The following is a 17234-nucleotide window of genomic DNA, read 5'->3' on the forward strand; positions in this document are numbered from 1 at the left end:
AGGATACATACCATTCATAAGAGTGTTTCTTTGTCTATCTACTTGTTCTGATTTTACTCGGTTATCTTCCTCAAGTAATAGATTTTCTCGGATTTTATTTGAATTCTCTCTACCTTTCTCTTCCTGTCTGAGCGCTTTTTCTGTACGTCTATATGATTCTTTACGCCATAATTCAATGGCATCTTTCTGGGACTGTCTGGCTTTCTTTTTCCATAATTCTTCTTCTACTCTCATGATGCAATCTGCATCCCAGGTCCCCGCTGCGGGCCATCTCTGATTTTCTGGCAAATCCTTGGTGTAGTCCACCCATAAATCAAGAAATAATACGGCATCTAGGCCATGCTTATGATACATAAAGTACCCTGGAGTGTCCCTAGGTGGGATGGGAACAGCTTCTTCGAGTACCCCTTTTCTGGTTTTGATCTGTCTTAGTTTCGAAAAGAGCGGCATTTTTAGACCTTATTACTAGAACACACTTTATACAATAAACACAATAATGAACAGTCATTCACACCACAATATATAGAACGTATTAAAACATTTAACACTTAACAGTTTTAACGAACGATGATAACTAATAGAAAACTAGTTACTGACATAATACTGACACTAGATAATACTTATTTATATGCTAGACATACTATATATATACTGCTAAACAGTACAGATACACTGCTAAAACAGTGCAGACCGGATTTGTGTACCCAAACCCGTCTTGACCGGCACAGACTATGTGCACGTTAAATGCCTCCCCGGTAATGGTACTCACCGGGTAGCTCGGAACGGAAGGCCTCGGAAACGGAACTGAAACTGGACCGGACTGGACCCGACTTGATTGGACTCGGAACTTCGGAACCTGGTGGGCCTCTGTATACCTCGGATCTTGCTCTCTCAGCTAGGCTCTGGTCGGGATACTTCGCACTTCTCACTGCCTCGTCTGGGTGTTGATCGCAGCCTCAGTTGTCCCCGCTTGGCCGGAGGGAGATACAGGAAATCCTGCAGGTACGCGTTTTTGTCCGTTCAGCTGTGGCAGGAGACCGGGCCTGCAACGCACCGCCGGCGCGTGAAATGAGAAAGTGTCCCTATTCGGGCGCCAATTTATGTGGTAAATATTTCATTACCGGTACTATTTTTTATGCAGTAAAGTCTATTAAGAATAACTCAGTAAATATAAGAGGCAGAATCCGTGGTATTAGAGGGTTTAAAAGGCTTTATTCCTATACAAAGGAATACAATTCGAATTGCAGGCTTTCTATTCCATCACCACGAAAGTTCAGGAAGGAAGGGCATACATTATTGACAGATAAGCAGTTTTATAGAAAATGCATTACAGTGAAACAGATGCAAGAGGCGTAACAGCTGATAGTACAGATAAAAGGTGCATACGTAACTAATAGAGGCGGATATATGGGCGTAATTTAGTAAACGTCATTTATACATGATGTCACAAGTGGGTGGATCCATAAGAGAATCCTGCAATGTCAGCAGAAATATTTGGCAGAGATGCGCGCGCAGCCGCATGACGTGTGATTGACGTGCAACTAGAGGGTGAAGGGGACTTGACATTTAGCTCTACATGTGGAGACAGAAGTCTGGGGGTCATGTCAACCTAATCCCAAATCATATCTAATATCCTATGTTTAAAGAACTGTGTTATCCAAAAGGAAAGGTTTCTAGGATAGAATCTATTCTATACTGACTGTTAGTGCGTGTACAAGCGTCTAAGTGTCTACATGAGATGCGAGGGGGTAGGAATATTCCATGGTGACGGGGCTATGAATTACTTGCATGAGGACAGCGAGGCCTGGCCCTTTGCACGGTAGCTGGAGGAATGTTTACCTAAACTACTAGACAGGAATGCATCGGATGAGGAGCGGAGTAGATAATCTTGAAGGTGAAATACAGTTTTTGGCAGGCAACAGGCTGGATCAGGCACCGTTAGCCGCGCAGGGAGTAGGACAAAGTTCATGGATACAGATGCAGGCTCAGACTGGAGCTTTCAGAGGCAGAAGGCAGGAAAAGGCTTGATGACAGAATTCTGGGCCTACTCGCCTGAATCTGTAAAATGTGGAAAGTGAACCACATAAAGTCGGTGGCCTTTCATACTTAGGAATGGAATATCTGACTCATTCATGGCGGATCTGAAAGAGGACATGTTGACGGTGGACGCACACATATTTGCGTCTTCAAAACTGGAACTGGAGGGAACATACATGTACTTATAGCATGCACATGGAGCCGTTGGGGTCTACGATAGGGGACATAACTGATCACAAAATTCATATTTCCTCACCATGGCTGCGAATGTCACTCTGTTTCCTGCTTCCTCCCTCTTAAGTCCCACCTTTCACCACCACTCTCCCTCATTCTTTTGTTACTTTGATGTTTCTTTATTTCTTTCTTCTTTCCAATGTCTCTTTCTTTTCTTTCTTCCCCTCCGTTTTCTTCTCTTTTTTTTCCTTCTTACTTTCTTTTCTTTTTCTTTCTTGATACCGGGCGCAAGGCATCTCTCATCCTCCATGTAGTGATAGCAGTCTGACCTCTAGAGATGTGTAGTGGGGGGTGTAGGAGTAGGGCCTAGAAGGCTTGAGGGAGAGCAGCTGGGAGAGGGGGCAGCTGTGGGCAAGACATTTTACAGGCCCCCACCTGTCCAAAACACACACACAAGGCACACAGTCCACATGGCAGCTCAGATAGCAACATACACACACACAAACACAGGACATGCACAGCAACACTCAGAACCACACATGCAAACCACTACACAACAATTCACACAGCAATGCAGATAGTAAAACAGAGAAACACAGATAACACGCAGAATACATAGCAACATCCACACAACACCCATCTCTCTCTCACACGCACACACAAGTTCAGCGCCATTATAATGTGAGCAACAAGTTTTAGAGAAATGCAACACGCCCCTTCATTAATGTGTTTGTGGTTAGAATTAATTTCACACTGACACACCTTAAAACCACATAAGCATACATGTTAGACCAAAAACATATGAGGCTTCTTGTGGACGGGTTAGTCACACAATCATTTAGTCATTTAGTGCACCGCTCACTAGTGTGTGAGCCAAAGTATATTTTTGGCAGGTATCAGTAACAGCTTGTAAACAAATAGCGACTGCACAACACTCAGATCTGAACAGAAACACAAGCTGACACGCACCGGGGTGGAGCCCGCCCGAAAGGGCGAGACGCATTCTAAGGGAGGGGGGCACCAGAAGATACTGGATCTCACAGCCCCCATCCCACAGAGACAGTCCCATAACCATCTGGTGACCCCCACCTCCCAGAATCAGAAAGCTATCTCAGGAGAAGTAAACGTTTTGGAAATAACAAGTCTGGCAGACACACACAACACCACGCCCCCCTTCCCCCAGCCCCCACCCCGACCACCCCCCAGATCCGTGGTTCTGTCTGGGTCTTCATGGAGAAAAAAATATGTGCCCTGCGAGATACATATACATATCGACAGAAACATCTATATATATATATATGGATAAATGTGCGTACAGATCTATACACGTGTATAGATACTTGAATACACAGATAGACATTACAGGTATGTATATCTTTAAATATATATATATATATATATATATATATTCACTGAAAAAACCATAGGTTTCACGCATGTTATAGTTAGCTGGACATTTCACTCGTAAAAAACCATTGAAATTCCCCCGTTATAGTTAGTTCAGCTAACTATAACTCGCGCGACCGCAATCCACTGCTGATGACGTCACATATTACATCACTCATGACATGGTCAGTGACATCACTGATGACATCACTGATGACATCTCTGATGAAATCACTGATGACGTCATCCAGTGAGTATGTGTTTCTGTAAAGTTGTAATATGTTTAATATATCTAGGTAAAGGCCTGTTGAAGAATGAGTTGGTGTACATGTGTGTGAATGGATGATATTCTAGGTGTGTAACTGACTCTATTAGTGAGTCATTAAATGTATCTTACTGCAGACTAGTGACTAAACTGTGTGAATGTCTGTATGTTTCTGTGTGTTGGTGTATATTTGGCTGTATGGTTTTGTGAATAGCTATATCAGTGTCTATATGGGTTATTGATTGGTTGTCTGAGTATATGTATGGGTGCCTGAGTGTTTGTGTGGGTAGGGAGTGTGTGACTCTCTGCATAGATGTGTGAGTGGGTGATTCTATGGGTGCATGGTTTTAAGAGTGCAACTGTGATGGTCTGTATGGTTGGGTGAGTGTATGTATGGGTGTGTTAGTGATTGAATGTATATCTCAGTTGTACAAGTGTCAGTAACTATATATCTAAAACGCAGTGTATATGTGTGTAACAGTATATAACTATCTATATGTGAAAGTGTGTGATTGCAGGAGTGGCTGTATAGATGAGTGAGTGCTTGTATCAGTAATTGTATAAGAGCATCACAATTTGATAGTATTTTTATGAGTAAGTGAACTTTAGTGTGTATAACTGTATAGGTGAGTAAATTGGACTGTGATTAATTATTTGCATGACAGGAATAGGTGTGTCAGTACCTCAATGGATGATTGGCGTTGTGTGATTGTCTATATAGGTTTATAAATGCATATGTTAGTCCTGTACGGAGTGACTGTAAGTATGAGTGACTGTACAGGTGAGTGAGTGGAGATGTATGTAGACCTAAGAGTCAATGAGTCGGTATGTAGTTATTGGTATTGGAGTATCTATGGTTTTCAAAATGGCAGTCGAAAATTTTGAGTCGGTGTATCTAAGGTTATATTAGGGTGTGAGAAGATGCACTAATTTTTCACATGGATGACGTCATCAGTGATGTCATCAGTGATGTCATTTGAGATGTCATCAGTGGTGTCATCAGTGATGTCACTGACCATGTCATGAGTGATGTAATATGTGACGTCATCAGCAGTGGATTGCGGTCGCGCGAGTTATAGTTAGCTGAACTAACTATAACGGGGGAATTTCAATGGTTTTTTACGAGTGAAATGTCCAGCTAACTATAACATGTGTGAAACCTATGGTTTTTTCAGTGAATTTCTAAGGTTTTTTAAATGCCAATTCCTAACTATAACGTGTGTGAAACCTATGGTTTTTTCAGTGAATTTGCAAGGTTTTTTAAATGCCAATTCCTAACTATAACGTGTGTGAAACCTATGGTTTTTTCAGTGAATTTGCAAGGTTTTTCAAATGCTAATTTCCAACTATAACGTGTGTGAATCCTAAGGTTTTTTAAGTGAATTTCCAAGGTTTTTTTATGCTAATTTATGTATGTATTATTATATTTTTTATTTATTTATTGTAAAATAAACTACCTATGTATATAGTTATAAAGTAACTATATCCTGTAATATGGAACGGCTGTGCTCTTTTTTTTTTTAATTTAGATGAAGTTGAACAGTATAGTTAATATATTCTATAAACTTATAAACACTTAAATTATTATTATTTTTTTTTTAAGGGTTTTTTACCGTGCGCGCACCGTACGCGAACGGTACGCGTACGCATGCCGCATACGATGCGTACGTGCTCCGTGTGCGCATGCATACGTGCTCCGTGTGCGCATGCTCTACTTTCACATGAGTATGTCGTACGTGCTTCGTACGCGCATGCTACTGACGCGCATGCGCGTGTGCTCCATACGCGCATGAGCACGTTCTGCGTACGCGCATGCACGCGTACTCCCTATGCGCATGCGTGCGTTTTCCATACGCGCATGCTCCGTACGCGCATGCGCGTGCTCCTTACGCGCATGCGCGCATGCTCCATACGCGCATGCGCGCGTGTGTTCCGTGCGCGCTCCGTACGCGTACCGTGCGCGCACCGAGCGCGCACGGCAAGTCATGTGATTTAAGAAACAACACTTTTCAATGGTTTATACTAGTTTCAGGTCATGTGATTAAGAAACAACACTTTTCATTGGTTTATAGTAGTTTCAGTTCCAGAAACTTCCAACACCACACCCACTCCCCTCATTATTTCTTCTGATTCCATGGGAGAAGGAGCTGAACTGTTTTTGTGATACAATGGCAGAGCAGCAGTCATCTTCTGGGAGTGAGCAGGAGACCCCTGTGCCACAGAGACGGAGGAAACAAAAAGACTCTTTCATCTGGCAATTTTTTACATTTCCGCAGGGGCAAAAGAAGGTGAATGCTCCAAAAGTCACCTGCACTCTTTGTGCTCGTGTCTTATCTAGAGGAGTTCCTAAAAAGAAGTACTCTTTTAGTATCTTCACTATGATCAGGCACGTTAGGGATGTACATCCTGTGGCTTATGCTCGAACTGCTAGAGAAAACCCTCCAGCAGCTTAGCCGAGCACATCCGCAGCAGCTCAGCCGAGCACATCATCGGCAGCTCAGCCGAGCACTTCATCTGCGGCGGCAGCTTCACCTTCTTCTGCTCCTCTTGATGTACACCCTCTGTTTAGGAGGGTGCTTATAAGGTGCAATACGTGTAATGCTCTTCTCTGTATAGGGGAGACCAGCATACCCCTAATAGAGAGCAAGATCCAGCAGCACACGTGCGGCACCCTATAATTTTTGCCATTCTTTTTTTCCTCTGTCCCTCTATTAACACAACGGCTCTTTTTAGAGCCACCTAACATCTAAACCTGTTTTTTTTTTTAATTCTATTTTTTTTATGACTTTTTCCCGCCGTGCGCGAACGGTAAGCGTACCGTGCGTGCACGGTAAGTCATGTGATTACAAAACAACACTTTTAATTGGTTCATATTAGTTTCTGTTCCAGAATGTTCAAAAACCACACCCACTCCCACTCCCCTCACTATTTCTACTTACTTCCTGAGAGAAGGTTGCTGAAGAGCTACTCTAGTAAAATGGCAGAAGTCCAGTCATCTTCAGACAGTGAGGACCTTTCAAGAACCACCCAGAAAGAGTAAACAGAAGAACTCTTTCATTTGGAATTTTTTCACTTTCCCTGAGGGACAAAAATAAGTGAATGCTCCTAAGGTCACTTGCACAATTTGCGGAACTCTCCTGTCTAGAGGGGATGCGACCAAAAAATACTCCTTCATTATTTATAGCATGCTCAGGCACTTTAAAAAAGTGCATCCAATTCGGTATGCTCGCGAAAGCACAAGAGCCCTAAGGGAGAACCCTCTACCTGGACCATCTCAGCCGAGCACATCATCTGCGGCTGCAGATTCACCATGCTCCAGATCTCTCAACATCCGTCCTTTATTCAGTAACGTGTACATTCCCTGCGCCGGGGATGGAGGGATTTTGGAAACTGCAGTGAGAGAAAGGGAGTCAGGATTTCAATGAGCAAAGGAGAGTGAGGGAGAGTGAAGGAAAGAATGCGAAAAGGTGAAGGGGTGTGAGATACAGACAGGAGAAAGTGAAGTAGGAGAATAGGAGTGACTATAAGTAAAGGATAGTGACAGTTAGGGAAGGTGAGGGAAGGAGAATGATGGAGAAGGTTAAAAAATTAACATAGATGGAAAATGAGTGATAGAGAGAGGAGGAGTGGTAGAAACAGAGGGGCAGATTTATAACAAATTAACGCAGCACGGTGCAGCAAGTAATTTTGCTGCGCCGTGCTGCGTTAGTTTCGAAGCATAAAGATGAAACATATTTACACGAATATGTCGCATCTCTATGCTTCCCCTGCGCTGGCGCACAAACTGCAGCCATGCACCGGCGCAGGCTCCCTTGCACCATGCTGCAAGCATGCCTGCGTGGTGGGGACATTGTTCTTCTGCAGGAAGGGACACCTTCCTGTACAAAAAGAATCACAAGAGGCTTTTTCCTCTTTCAATGCATGCTGTAGCATGCAGCACGCACTGAAAGAGGAAAAAATTGGAGAAATGAAAACTTTTCTCCTCGTTGTGCCTCGCTACCCTACCTCTACGATGGCGTAGCATTCGCATGCATCTCCAGAGTTACGATTTCACGTAAATCTGGAGATGTGTCTGGTTCTATGGGTGTTGCGTGGGAACACCCACAACAACATCCATTGAATGCCCCTTCAACGCACAGTGCTGCGTGTGAAGTGGCTATATTTATGAGGAGAGGAAAAGTCACACAGGGGGGCTTTTCCTCTCCTTGTAAATATGGAGGAGGCCCCTGCGCCACCAGTACGTCTTGAAAAGTGACGTAGTGGTGGCGCAGGGGGCTTGTAAATCTGCCCCAGAGATGTTAAGGAAATTAAGGGTAAGACAGACAAAGGGAGAGAGACAGAAACAGAGACAGATAGGAAGGAGTAAGGCAGTTAGAATAACTCAGACATATAGAGACAGGGAGAGAAACATGGTTGAAAAAATAGTGATGGAGGCAGTAAACCTAGGGGAGTAGTAGAGAAGGAGTAAGGGAGTTACGAAAGAGCAGTAAAGGAAGAAGAAAGAGAGGGAAAGGGAATGAGAAAAGCAGAGTGAGGAGAAATGAAGAAAAAGGAGCATGAAAGTGAAGGGGTGAAAAATACAGATTTTTTTAAACTTACCTGACCAACAAAATATCCTAATTAGAAACAAATGGGTTCAATTTCCTAAGTTTTCTTTCTCGATCTGAAAAAAAAGAAAAAAAGTAGTAATATTTATCAATACATTTTAGAATACAGTACACATATTTTCATATTTAAAAAAGTAATTTTTTGCCCTTTTTTTGCTGTTTTCAGAATATATTGAATTTCACTGTAAATCGTGAAATCAATTGCATTCATCACTTAACAGCGGGAAAAAAAAAACAATCAGAAAGATTGTTTAAAAAAACCCCGAATCTATCCTCAGTAAAAAATACCTTGATAGAAATGTAATATATAATTTAAAAATATCTTCTAAGAACAATAACTATTTACAATAAATAACGTCTGTAAATCTTGTTGCTTAAGCACATACACCAAATTAATATCTGTCAAAGAAATCCACAATAGAAACATTTACCTTTCCATGAGGCCAAATGGTAATTTTTAAATTCTTTTTTGGTGAAATATCCAATGGTAATCCAATAAAATCAAAATAATGGTTTCTTCAGATAATGCAATTTTTATCTAAAATTTTGGTTTTAGAAAAATTAAGTAAGAATTTGGTAATTCTGCAGGCAAACGTTGCTTGAAAATCAATTGAGAATCATTACACAGTGTCCAGCCTTTTTCACATTTTAGACAAACTGTGTAATGACCAGAAGTTATAGAAGGTCCATCATGGGAAATTATTGCAACTGCAACAAAAGTCTTTCCTGATATTGATAATTGATTTCCTGTAAACTTCTTTATTAAAGTGTCCAATTTTGTTCCATCAGCTCTACAACGTTGCATCATTAAAATTATATACTGTCCATATTTCTTTAAAAATAACGTTGATAACATGTCTGATTTACATTGAGAACATTCCATGTTGTGATTTGCATCTTTAACTAATTTACTAAAAGTCACTGATTTACTCTCTGGTAATGTTAAATATATGAACCTTTCAGAATCAACATTAGAGCTGCATGTGTTCAAACAGTTTTCACAACAATGTTCCCATTTATAAGACAGACCAAACATATTTTCTATTTCTACCCCTTCATCTTCCAGTACCATAAGCATATACATTAAGAATTCCTGTGCATCTTGCTGGACATTTTGTGTAAACTGTGTACATCCAGAACATACATCTAAAAGATTTCTAACATCAGAAGCAGTTTCTATTTTAGTTTTATCATTACTCAAGGTCTCATAAAGGAAACTCAGCAGAGAACAAAATCTTTTTTCATGATTTAGTATTATCTGCTCTTGCAAACTTTCAAGATAAAAAACAACATTCAGCACTACATTAGCGTAGCAGTTGACACCAGAGCTATTTTCAAAATGACAACCAACAACCTCTTCAACATTGTCCTTTTTCTTTTTGCTTGCAATCACATCACTCTCCTTTTGTTTTCTCTTCTGTACATCCTCATTACAGATATTCTCAATTCTCCTTTTCCGAGAAACAACACGTTTTTCAAACACAGGATACTGACCTAAATGAGGAGCATAGGTTCTTCTTAATCTATTATACTCCTTTACACAATTTGCATCAGCACTAACTTTCGAGTCATCAAAGTCTATCATGAATAAACCAGATAATGTTTTCACTCGTGACAAAGCAACATATGCCATACCTTCTTTGAACACACTAGATCCAATGTTTACAAAAGCACTATCTACAGTTAATCCTTGAGATTTGTGAATAGTTACAGCATATGCTAGAGAAAACGGAAACTGCTTCCTACGTACATATAAGTCTTTCACAAGCAAAAAATGAACTGAACAACGACTAATGTCTTTAACCTCTTCAATCTGATCAAATTTTATTTTAAAAAATTCAATTCCATCTTTTTTCTGGTATTTCACAAAACCCACAACTTTACCCATAGCTCCATTCACTAAACCTTTTTCTACATCCAAATTACGTCTTAAAAATGCTCGACAGTTCATACATACATAAAGATTCTTTTCTAAACCAGCTGTTTTCGAAAAAAAATTCTCTAGAGAATCCAATTTATTTTTCAATTTGCCTGTCAATGTAATAGTTATTCCTTCATGCTGTATTTTGTCCACTGCTTCCATTTTCATAATCTCTTCATTTTCCAATTTCAAAAGTTCTTCATTGAATATAGCGCATTCATGTAGTGTTGGCATTAAGCAGATTACAGTACTTTTTTCTGCAATTTTCTTGTATATTTTCTCTGGAACTATTTGTTCTGTTGGAAACAAATTACATAGCAATCGACTCTGTAAAGCTTTTCTGCCATTTTCTGTGAGTAGTCCAATTCTGATATCTTTCAGAATACTTGCATAATCTTCATCATTTGCTTGCCGCATATTGGTAATGAGTTCTTTGTACTTAAAGAATGACCAAATATTCACATTACCTATACTTCCTAAAGACTTTTTCGTGTCTTCATGTGTAACAGTATTAAATACTGGTTGTCCTTTAACTGGAGTGAGCTGGAGTAGATCCCCAAAAACTATAACATGTTTTCCACCAAATAACACGTCATAGTCTCTCTTTAGAATTTGCTGCATTCTTAAATGCACAAAGGCAAGCATTAAGTTTGATACCATGCTTACCTCATCAATAATGAGAACTTGCATTTTCTTCAACACTCTTGAAACTTCAAAACATGCTTCTCCTGTTAGCTTGTGATATTCTATTTTGTTCTCATGCTCCACTGGTAACATTAGCAAACGATGTAAGGTAATTCCTTTTATGTTATATGCTGCTAACCCAGTTCGAGCAGTAACAACACAAGACAAAGTTGAATCCGTTTTTTTCTGTAGGTAGCTTCTAATTACTTTAATTAAGAAACTTTTTCCAGTTCCAGCTTGTCCACTAACTTACATTCTGATTGGTTCAAATGATGTGCATGAGCACTCTTTATTTTCATGTAGTAATCCACGATCAATTTGTTTTGTGACTTCTTCATAAATTTGTTGTTGTTCTTCATTCAGTTGTTGTTCCAAATTTGGTAAGTCTATTAAATCTTCCTGAGCTTGATTCATAGCTGTTTCCACTTCAGTCATGGCTATTGCAGCTTCATTTTCTACGATTGGTTGTCCTAGGGGATCTTGGCGGAGCGTTCCAGAACTTTGACTGTCTTGAGAACTGTCTCTAGCTACTTCAGCTGCAATTGTAGCTTCCTGTAGTAAAATTCTTTTTTTTTCAGTAGTGTCGCAACTCAGCTCCCTGTGATTAATCAAACTTCCTTTTGTTTGTTTCACCAAACATCCTTCCTCACCAATTACTTTATATTTTCCATTGTTGATGTCTTCTGTGGCATTCCGTGTAAAAATGTAGTTCTGCAGCACTTCATAGAGACACGTTCTCAAGATGATGACTTCTTTTTGGGTAATATGTGTCCAACATATTTGATTTAAAAATGTCTGTACTTTCCGGTTCGTTCTCTGCTAAATATTCAATTTCTAGAACAGATTTCAGTACCCGATTTCGTATTCCTGCAAGGCCTAAACTTACCCAAATTATTCTTCTGGATTTGGAGTAAAGACTTGCAGATGATAATCTATCTGTGCATTCGTATGATCCAATTTCTCGATGCGATAACATCTTTAAACTGAAACTGTATAGCTTCTTACTGACAGTCTTCTCGTGAGAAATCTCTTCCCACATTTCTTTCAATTCCGTTTTCTCAGATTTAGTGATGTAAGATGTGACATACCGAGCAACAGCAATAGAATTGTCAGCTACATACTGAATATCCATGTTAGCATTCCACATGGATAAAATGACTGGGTTGTGGTCATTTATAAATTTTGACTCTTCTTTTCTTCTTAGGTTGTAAGTATTTTTTGGAGATTTTCTTGTAATAGTATGTCGCACAGCTGACATAAAACTGTTTACTCTTCCTTTTGAAAGAACAGGTCGTGGAAATCTAAATCGACATTTTGTGTAGAATTTATCTTTACTCTTGTACTTTCGCCGACAGTATTTTCCACACCGATGACTTTTCTGTGCTTTTAGGTATAGCACATGTTGCATATTCTTCAATGAAACTTAAAACTGCATCATCAGAATCTGTTCCAAATTTTGGGGCATCCTTGATCCACAACAATTCCATAACATACATTTCAATTCTCCATGGCGTCGGTACCAATATTCATTAGTTCCATGCTGACAAGCCATCAGATTCATCAATTGTGATTCCAAATGATCATCTCGCTGTTTCACTTTGTTCATAAAATCCTTTGCAGACACATTATTTAGATGTACTCCACTTTTTAAAATGTGATTTACTGCATAAGACAAGTCACTTTCAAATAAAAGATGGAACAAATAAGGAATACTTTGACGAAATCTTGGATCTTCTGCATATAATCTTGTAGTCCGATACTCAGAAGCAGGAATCTGTACTGGACGTTCATCATATCGTCCACCTTTTCCTGTAGGAAACAGCTGGGGAAAACATCGAGCTTCCAAACTCTCCTCCCATACACTCACTGGAGTTCCTTTTGCTTTTTTCATCTGAAACAGATCAATAGTGTTTGCATAACTTCTTTAGAATGAAGAGGATGTATGCTGAAATGTTCATAAATTTCTTCTTCTTCTGTTGACTTGTCCACTTTTTCAATTTGCCCAGTTGGTATTCCTGTGTCTGCTAGTAAAACTTCTTCATCTTCATCCATATAAATTGATTCATACCCATTTATTGTTTCTTTTCAAATATAAATTTGCTCTTTGTACTTTTCGTACATCTACTAGCTCCTGCCAAATTTTCTTATTCTTTGTAGGTACACCATTAACCAGAATAACTAATGGTTCAGTTTCCAAACTATCTGCATCAATTGTTTCAATATTTTTTTTCAAATCTAACGGCAAATAGACAACTCTTCCTTTTAAACCTCTTTGTAAATCTGAAGGAGGTAATTTACCAGTTTTGGGCTCCATACGAACTATAGTCTGAAACGGATGGACACATTGAATGAGTATAGACTCATATGTATTTAAATCACTAAGTTCTGCAGGAATATCGACCAATTCTAAATTATTATGTACAGCTCTAGCTGGCATTTTATTTTCTTCTAACAATATTTACAAATACGCTGATCTTCACCCAAATCAAAACGATTTTACAGAAACAAATATGTAGCAAAATCCTTCCACTCATAATTATTTTCTTTTTCACTTTTTTCATAGAGATCAACATTCCTTGTTTGACTTATATAATGGGTTCTCCGGCAACAAATACAAGTAATATTTGGTCTTTCATTAGAAATGATAGTAAATTTTGTCATTTGATCTTCAAAATTTTTACTAGCAGTGGGTTCTACATTCTCTTCCACATTTTCTTCAATAACTGTGTCATTTCCTGCACTTTCTGGTTCTGGACCAAAGTAACAAAACTGAATTTCATCAGTAACCTTCTCTACATCTGATACAGATCCACGGAACAGAGCCCTATTCAACTCATTTAACTTTAGTGCTGGACTTTTAGCAAAATACAATCTTCTCACAAACTTTCTCATTTCAGTATGATGTACTGCCAGCATCCTAAAATGGTGAAAAACACTTTGACAAACTTTCCTAGAAAGACAAGCCAGAGAATGTCCTTGCAAACCAGTATTCTCTCTCACTCTGCATGGATCTAGTCTTTGAAGCAACTTAATCTTCTGTTTAACACTTTTTTTTAGTATATTCTCTTAGAAACTCACGTAATTTATCAATAGATTCTTGTTGTACAGTACAAATACTACTACAATTCCAAGTGTACACTGGGGCTTTAGGACGTCTCCCCATAAGCTCATCAGCTAACACTTCTTCCTCATTTCTTGGAACCATTTTCTCCTTTTCCATTACACAACCATTTTTAACTTCATATGCACGACCTCTGGTGTCAACTGCATGCAGCAAACTATTACTTTGAAGATAACTCTCTTCATTAAAAAATGGTTCAGTACTTGAACTATGCATCCATTCTCCTAAGAACACTTTACAAAAGTTATTTTTTTTCACAACTCTTTTCCTTTTGCTTTGTGACTTCATTACATTGACCATTTTATCTAATGTACGGATCCTGTTCAAAATTAAAATGAATAGTTTTCTTTTTAATTCCAAAGCCTTAGCAACAATTGATTCAATATGTTTCTTTCTCTTATAAAAGTTCGCTTTCTTCTTATATTTTTTCACATCCTTTAGCAAATTGGACATCACTCTTCTCTGAAACATTTTTCTACGAATGTTTTTAAATTCTGTTTTTCTTTTTAAGTCACTCTTTATTGCTTCTGATTGTACATTAGCATTTAGTATTTTTTTACTATTGTCTGGTTGTTTTCTACTTGAAACACTATTTGCAGTGGATACATTTTTTATATTTTTTCTTTGTTTGAAGATATTTTTTTAAAAAATCCTTAGTCTGCTTACCAGAAGACTTTTTCTTTTTTCCAACATGAGGTTCAACTAATTTGGGTTGTCCAGTTGTCTTCAAATATAGATGTTTTTGCTGTTCTTTTCTTTTCCTTGATTGTATAGGCATGTTTAATTTATTTCAGTGTTGTTCAGCAATACCTGAAAGAAACTAAAAAAAAATACCATTATGTAATTTAAATATATTACTATATTTTTTTTGAGCTTTTCAAATCCTATCATATTAACTGCCCCTTTCCTACGAATGCAACTCTTACAGAAGCAGACCAACACAAATTAAATCTCTGACAACAATTCCTATGTGCAAACAGACTCATGGTGTGATTCTAAGCAGAAAACGATATTTGATTGGCAATTTGAAAGCACATTTACTACTGTGGTTTTGCAAGTGATAATTACTGTTACAGCCTGACACATTTTCCTTATAGTTTGGAGAAGCAGAAAAGACCACATGTCCTAACAGCTACTTGAGACCATAAGCATTTGTAACCTGGGTGAGTGACTACACTACAGCAAAGGAAATGAGCCTTGGTGATGTTGAATGTATTAGCGTTACTCACTGCTATCTGAAACACCACACAGTCCTGAATAGTAAGCATGACTGTACAGGGGAAGCAGCTGGCTGTGTGCTAAGAGTGTGCTTCTGGAGACTGTGTATTGTCAGGTGCAAGAGAGATCTGCATGGACGCTTGCACAACTGCATAAACACTGGAGAGATGTATGTAAGAGTACATGTGTGGTAAGGGTTAATAGGAGTTTTGAACATGTAGGAAATACCTCACCCATTGCAGGAGTGGAAGGAAAATCTACCATGTTGATTTCAAATGTGTTAGCATTGGCCTCTCATTTGTGACATATTAATTTGGGCTGAATGCTAACCATCACAGTTCAAGAAAACAAGCTGCCCCTTTCCTACGAATGCAAGTCTAAAAGAACCAGAGTAACACGAATTAAATCTCTGACAACAATTCCTGTGTGCACACAGACTCATGGTGTGATTCTAGGCAGAAAACGATATTTGATTGGCAATTTGAAAGCACATTTACTACTGTGATATTGCAAGTGATAATTGCTGTAACAGCCTGACACATTTTCCTTATAGTTTTGAGAAGCAGAAAAGACCACATGTCCTAACAGCTACTTGAGACCATAAGCATGTGTAACCTGGGTGAGTGACTACACTACAGCAAAGGAAATGAGCCTTGGTGATGTTGAATGTATTAGCGTTACTCACTGCTATCTGAAACACCACACAGTGCTGAATAGTAAGCATGACTGTACAGGAGAAGCAGCTGGCTCTCTGCTAAGAGTGTGCTTCTGGAGACTGTGTATTGTCAGGTGCAAGAGAGATCTGCATGGACGCTTTCACAACTGCATAAACACTGGAGAGATGTATGTAAGAGTACATGTGTGGTAAGGGTTAATAGGAGTTTTGAACATGTAGGAACTACCTCACCCATTGCAGGAGTGGAAGGAAAATCTTCCATGTTGATTTCAAATGTGTTAGCATTGGCCTCTCATTTGTGACATATTAATTTGGGCTGAATGCTAACCATCACAGTTCAAGAAAACAAGCTGCCCCTTTCTGCAGGTGAAAAAGAACCAGAGTAACACGAATTAAATCTCTGACAACAATTCCTGTGTGCACACAGACTCATGGTGTGATTCTAGGCAGAAAACTATATTTGATTGGCAATTTGAAAGCACATTTACTACTGTGATATTGCAAGTGATAATTACTGTAACAGCCTGACACATTTTCCTTATAGTTTTGAGAAGCAGAAAAGACCACATGTCCTAACAGCTACTTGAGACCATAAGCATGTGTAACCTGGGTGAGTGACTACACTACAGCAAAGGAAATGAGCCTTGGTGATGTTGAATGTATTAGCGTTACTCACTGCTATCTGAAACACCACACAGTCCTGAATAGTAAGCATGACTGTACAGGAGAAGCAGCTGGCTGTGTGCTAAGAGTGTGCTTCTGGAGACTGTGTATTGTCAGGTGCAAGAGAGATCTGCATGGACGCTTGCACAACTGCATAAACACTGGAGAGATGTATGTAAGAGTACATGTGTGGTAAGGGTTAATAGGAATTTTGAACATGTAGAAAATACCTCACCCATTGCAGGAGTGGAAGGAAAATCTACCATGTTGATTTCAAATGTGTTAGCATTGGCCTCTCATTTGTGACATATTAATTTGGGCTGAATGCTAATCATCACAGTTCAAGAAAACAAGCTGCCCCTTTCCTACGAATGCAAGTCTAAAAGGACCAGAGTAACACAAATTAAATCTCTGACAACAATTCCTGTGTGCACACAGACTCATGGTGTGATTCTAGGCAGAAAACGATATTTGATTGGCAA

This window comes from Triturus cristatus, unplaced genomic scaffold, assembly GCF_964204655.1.
Source record: "Triturus cristatus unplaced genomic scaffold, aTriCri1.1 SCAFFOLD_189, whole genome shotgun sequence".
Classification (NCBI taxonomy): domain Eukaryota; kingdom Metazoa; phylum Chordata; class Amphibia; order Caudata; family Salamandridae; genus Triturus; species Triturus cristatus.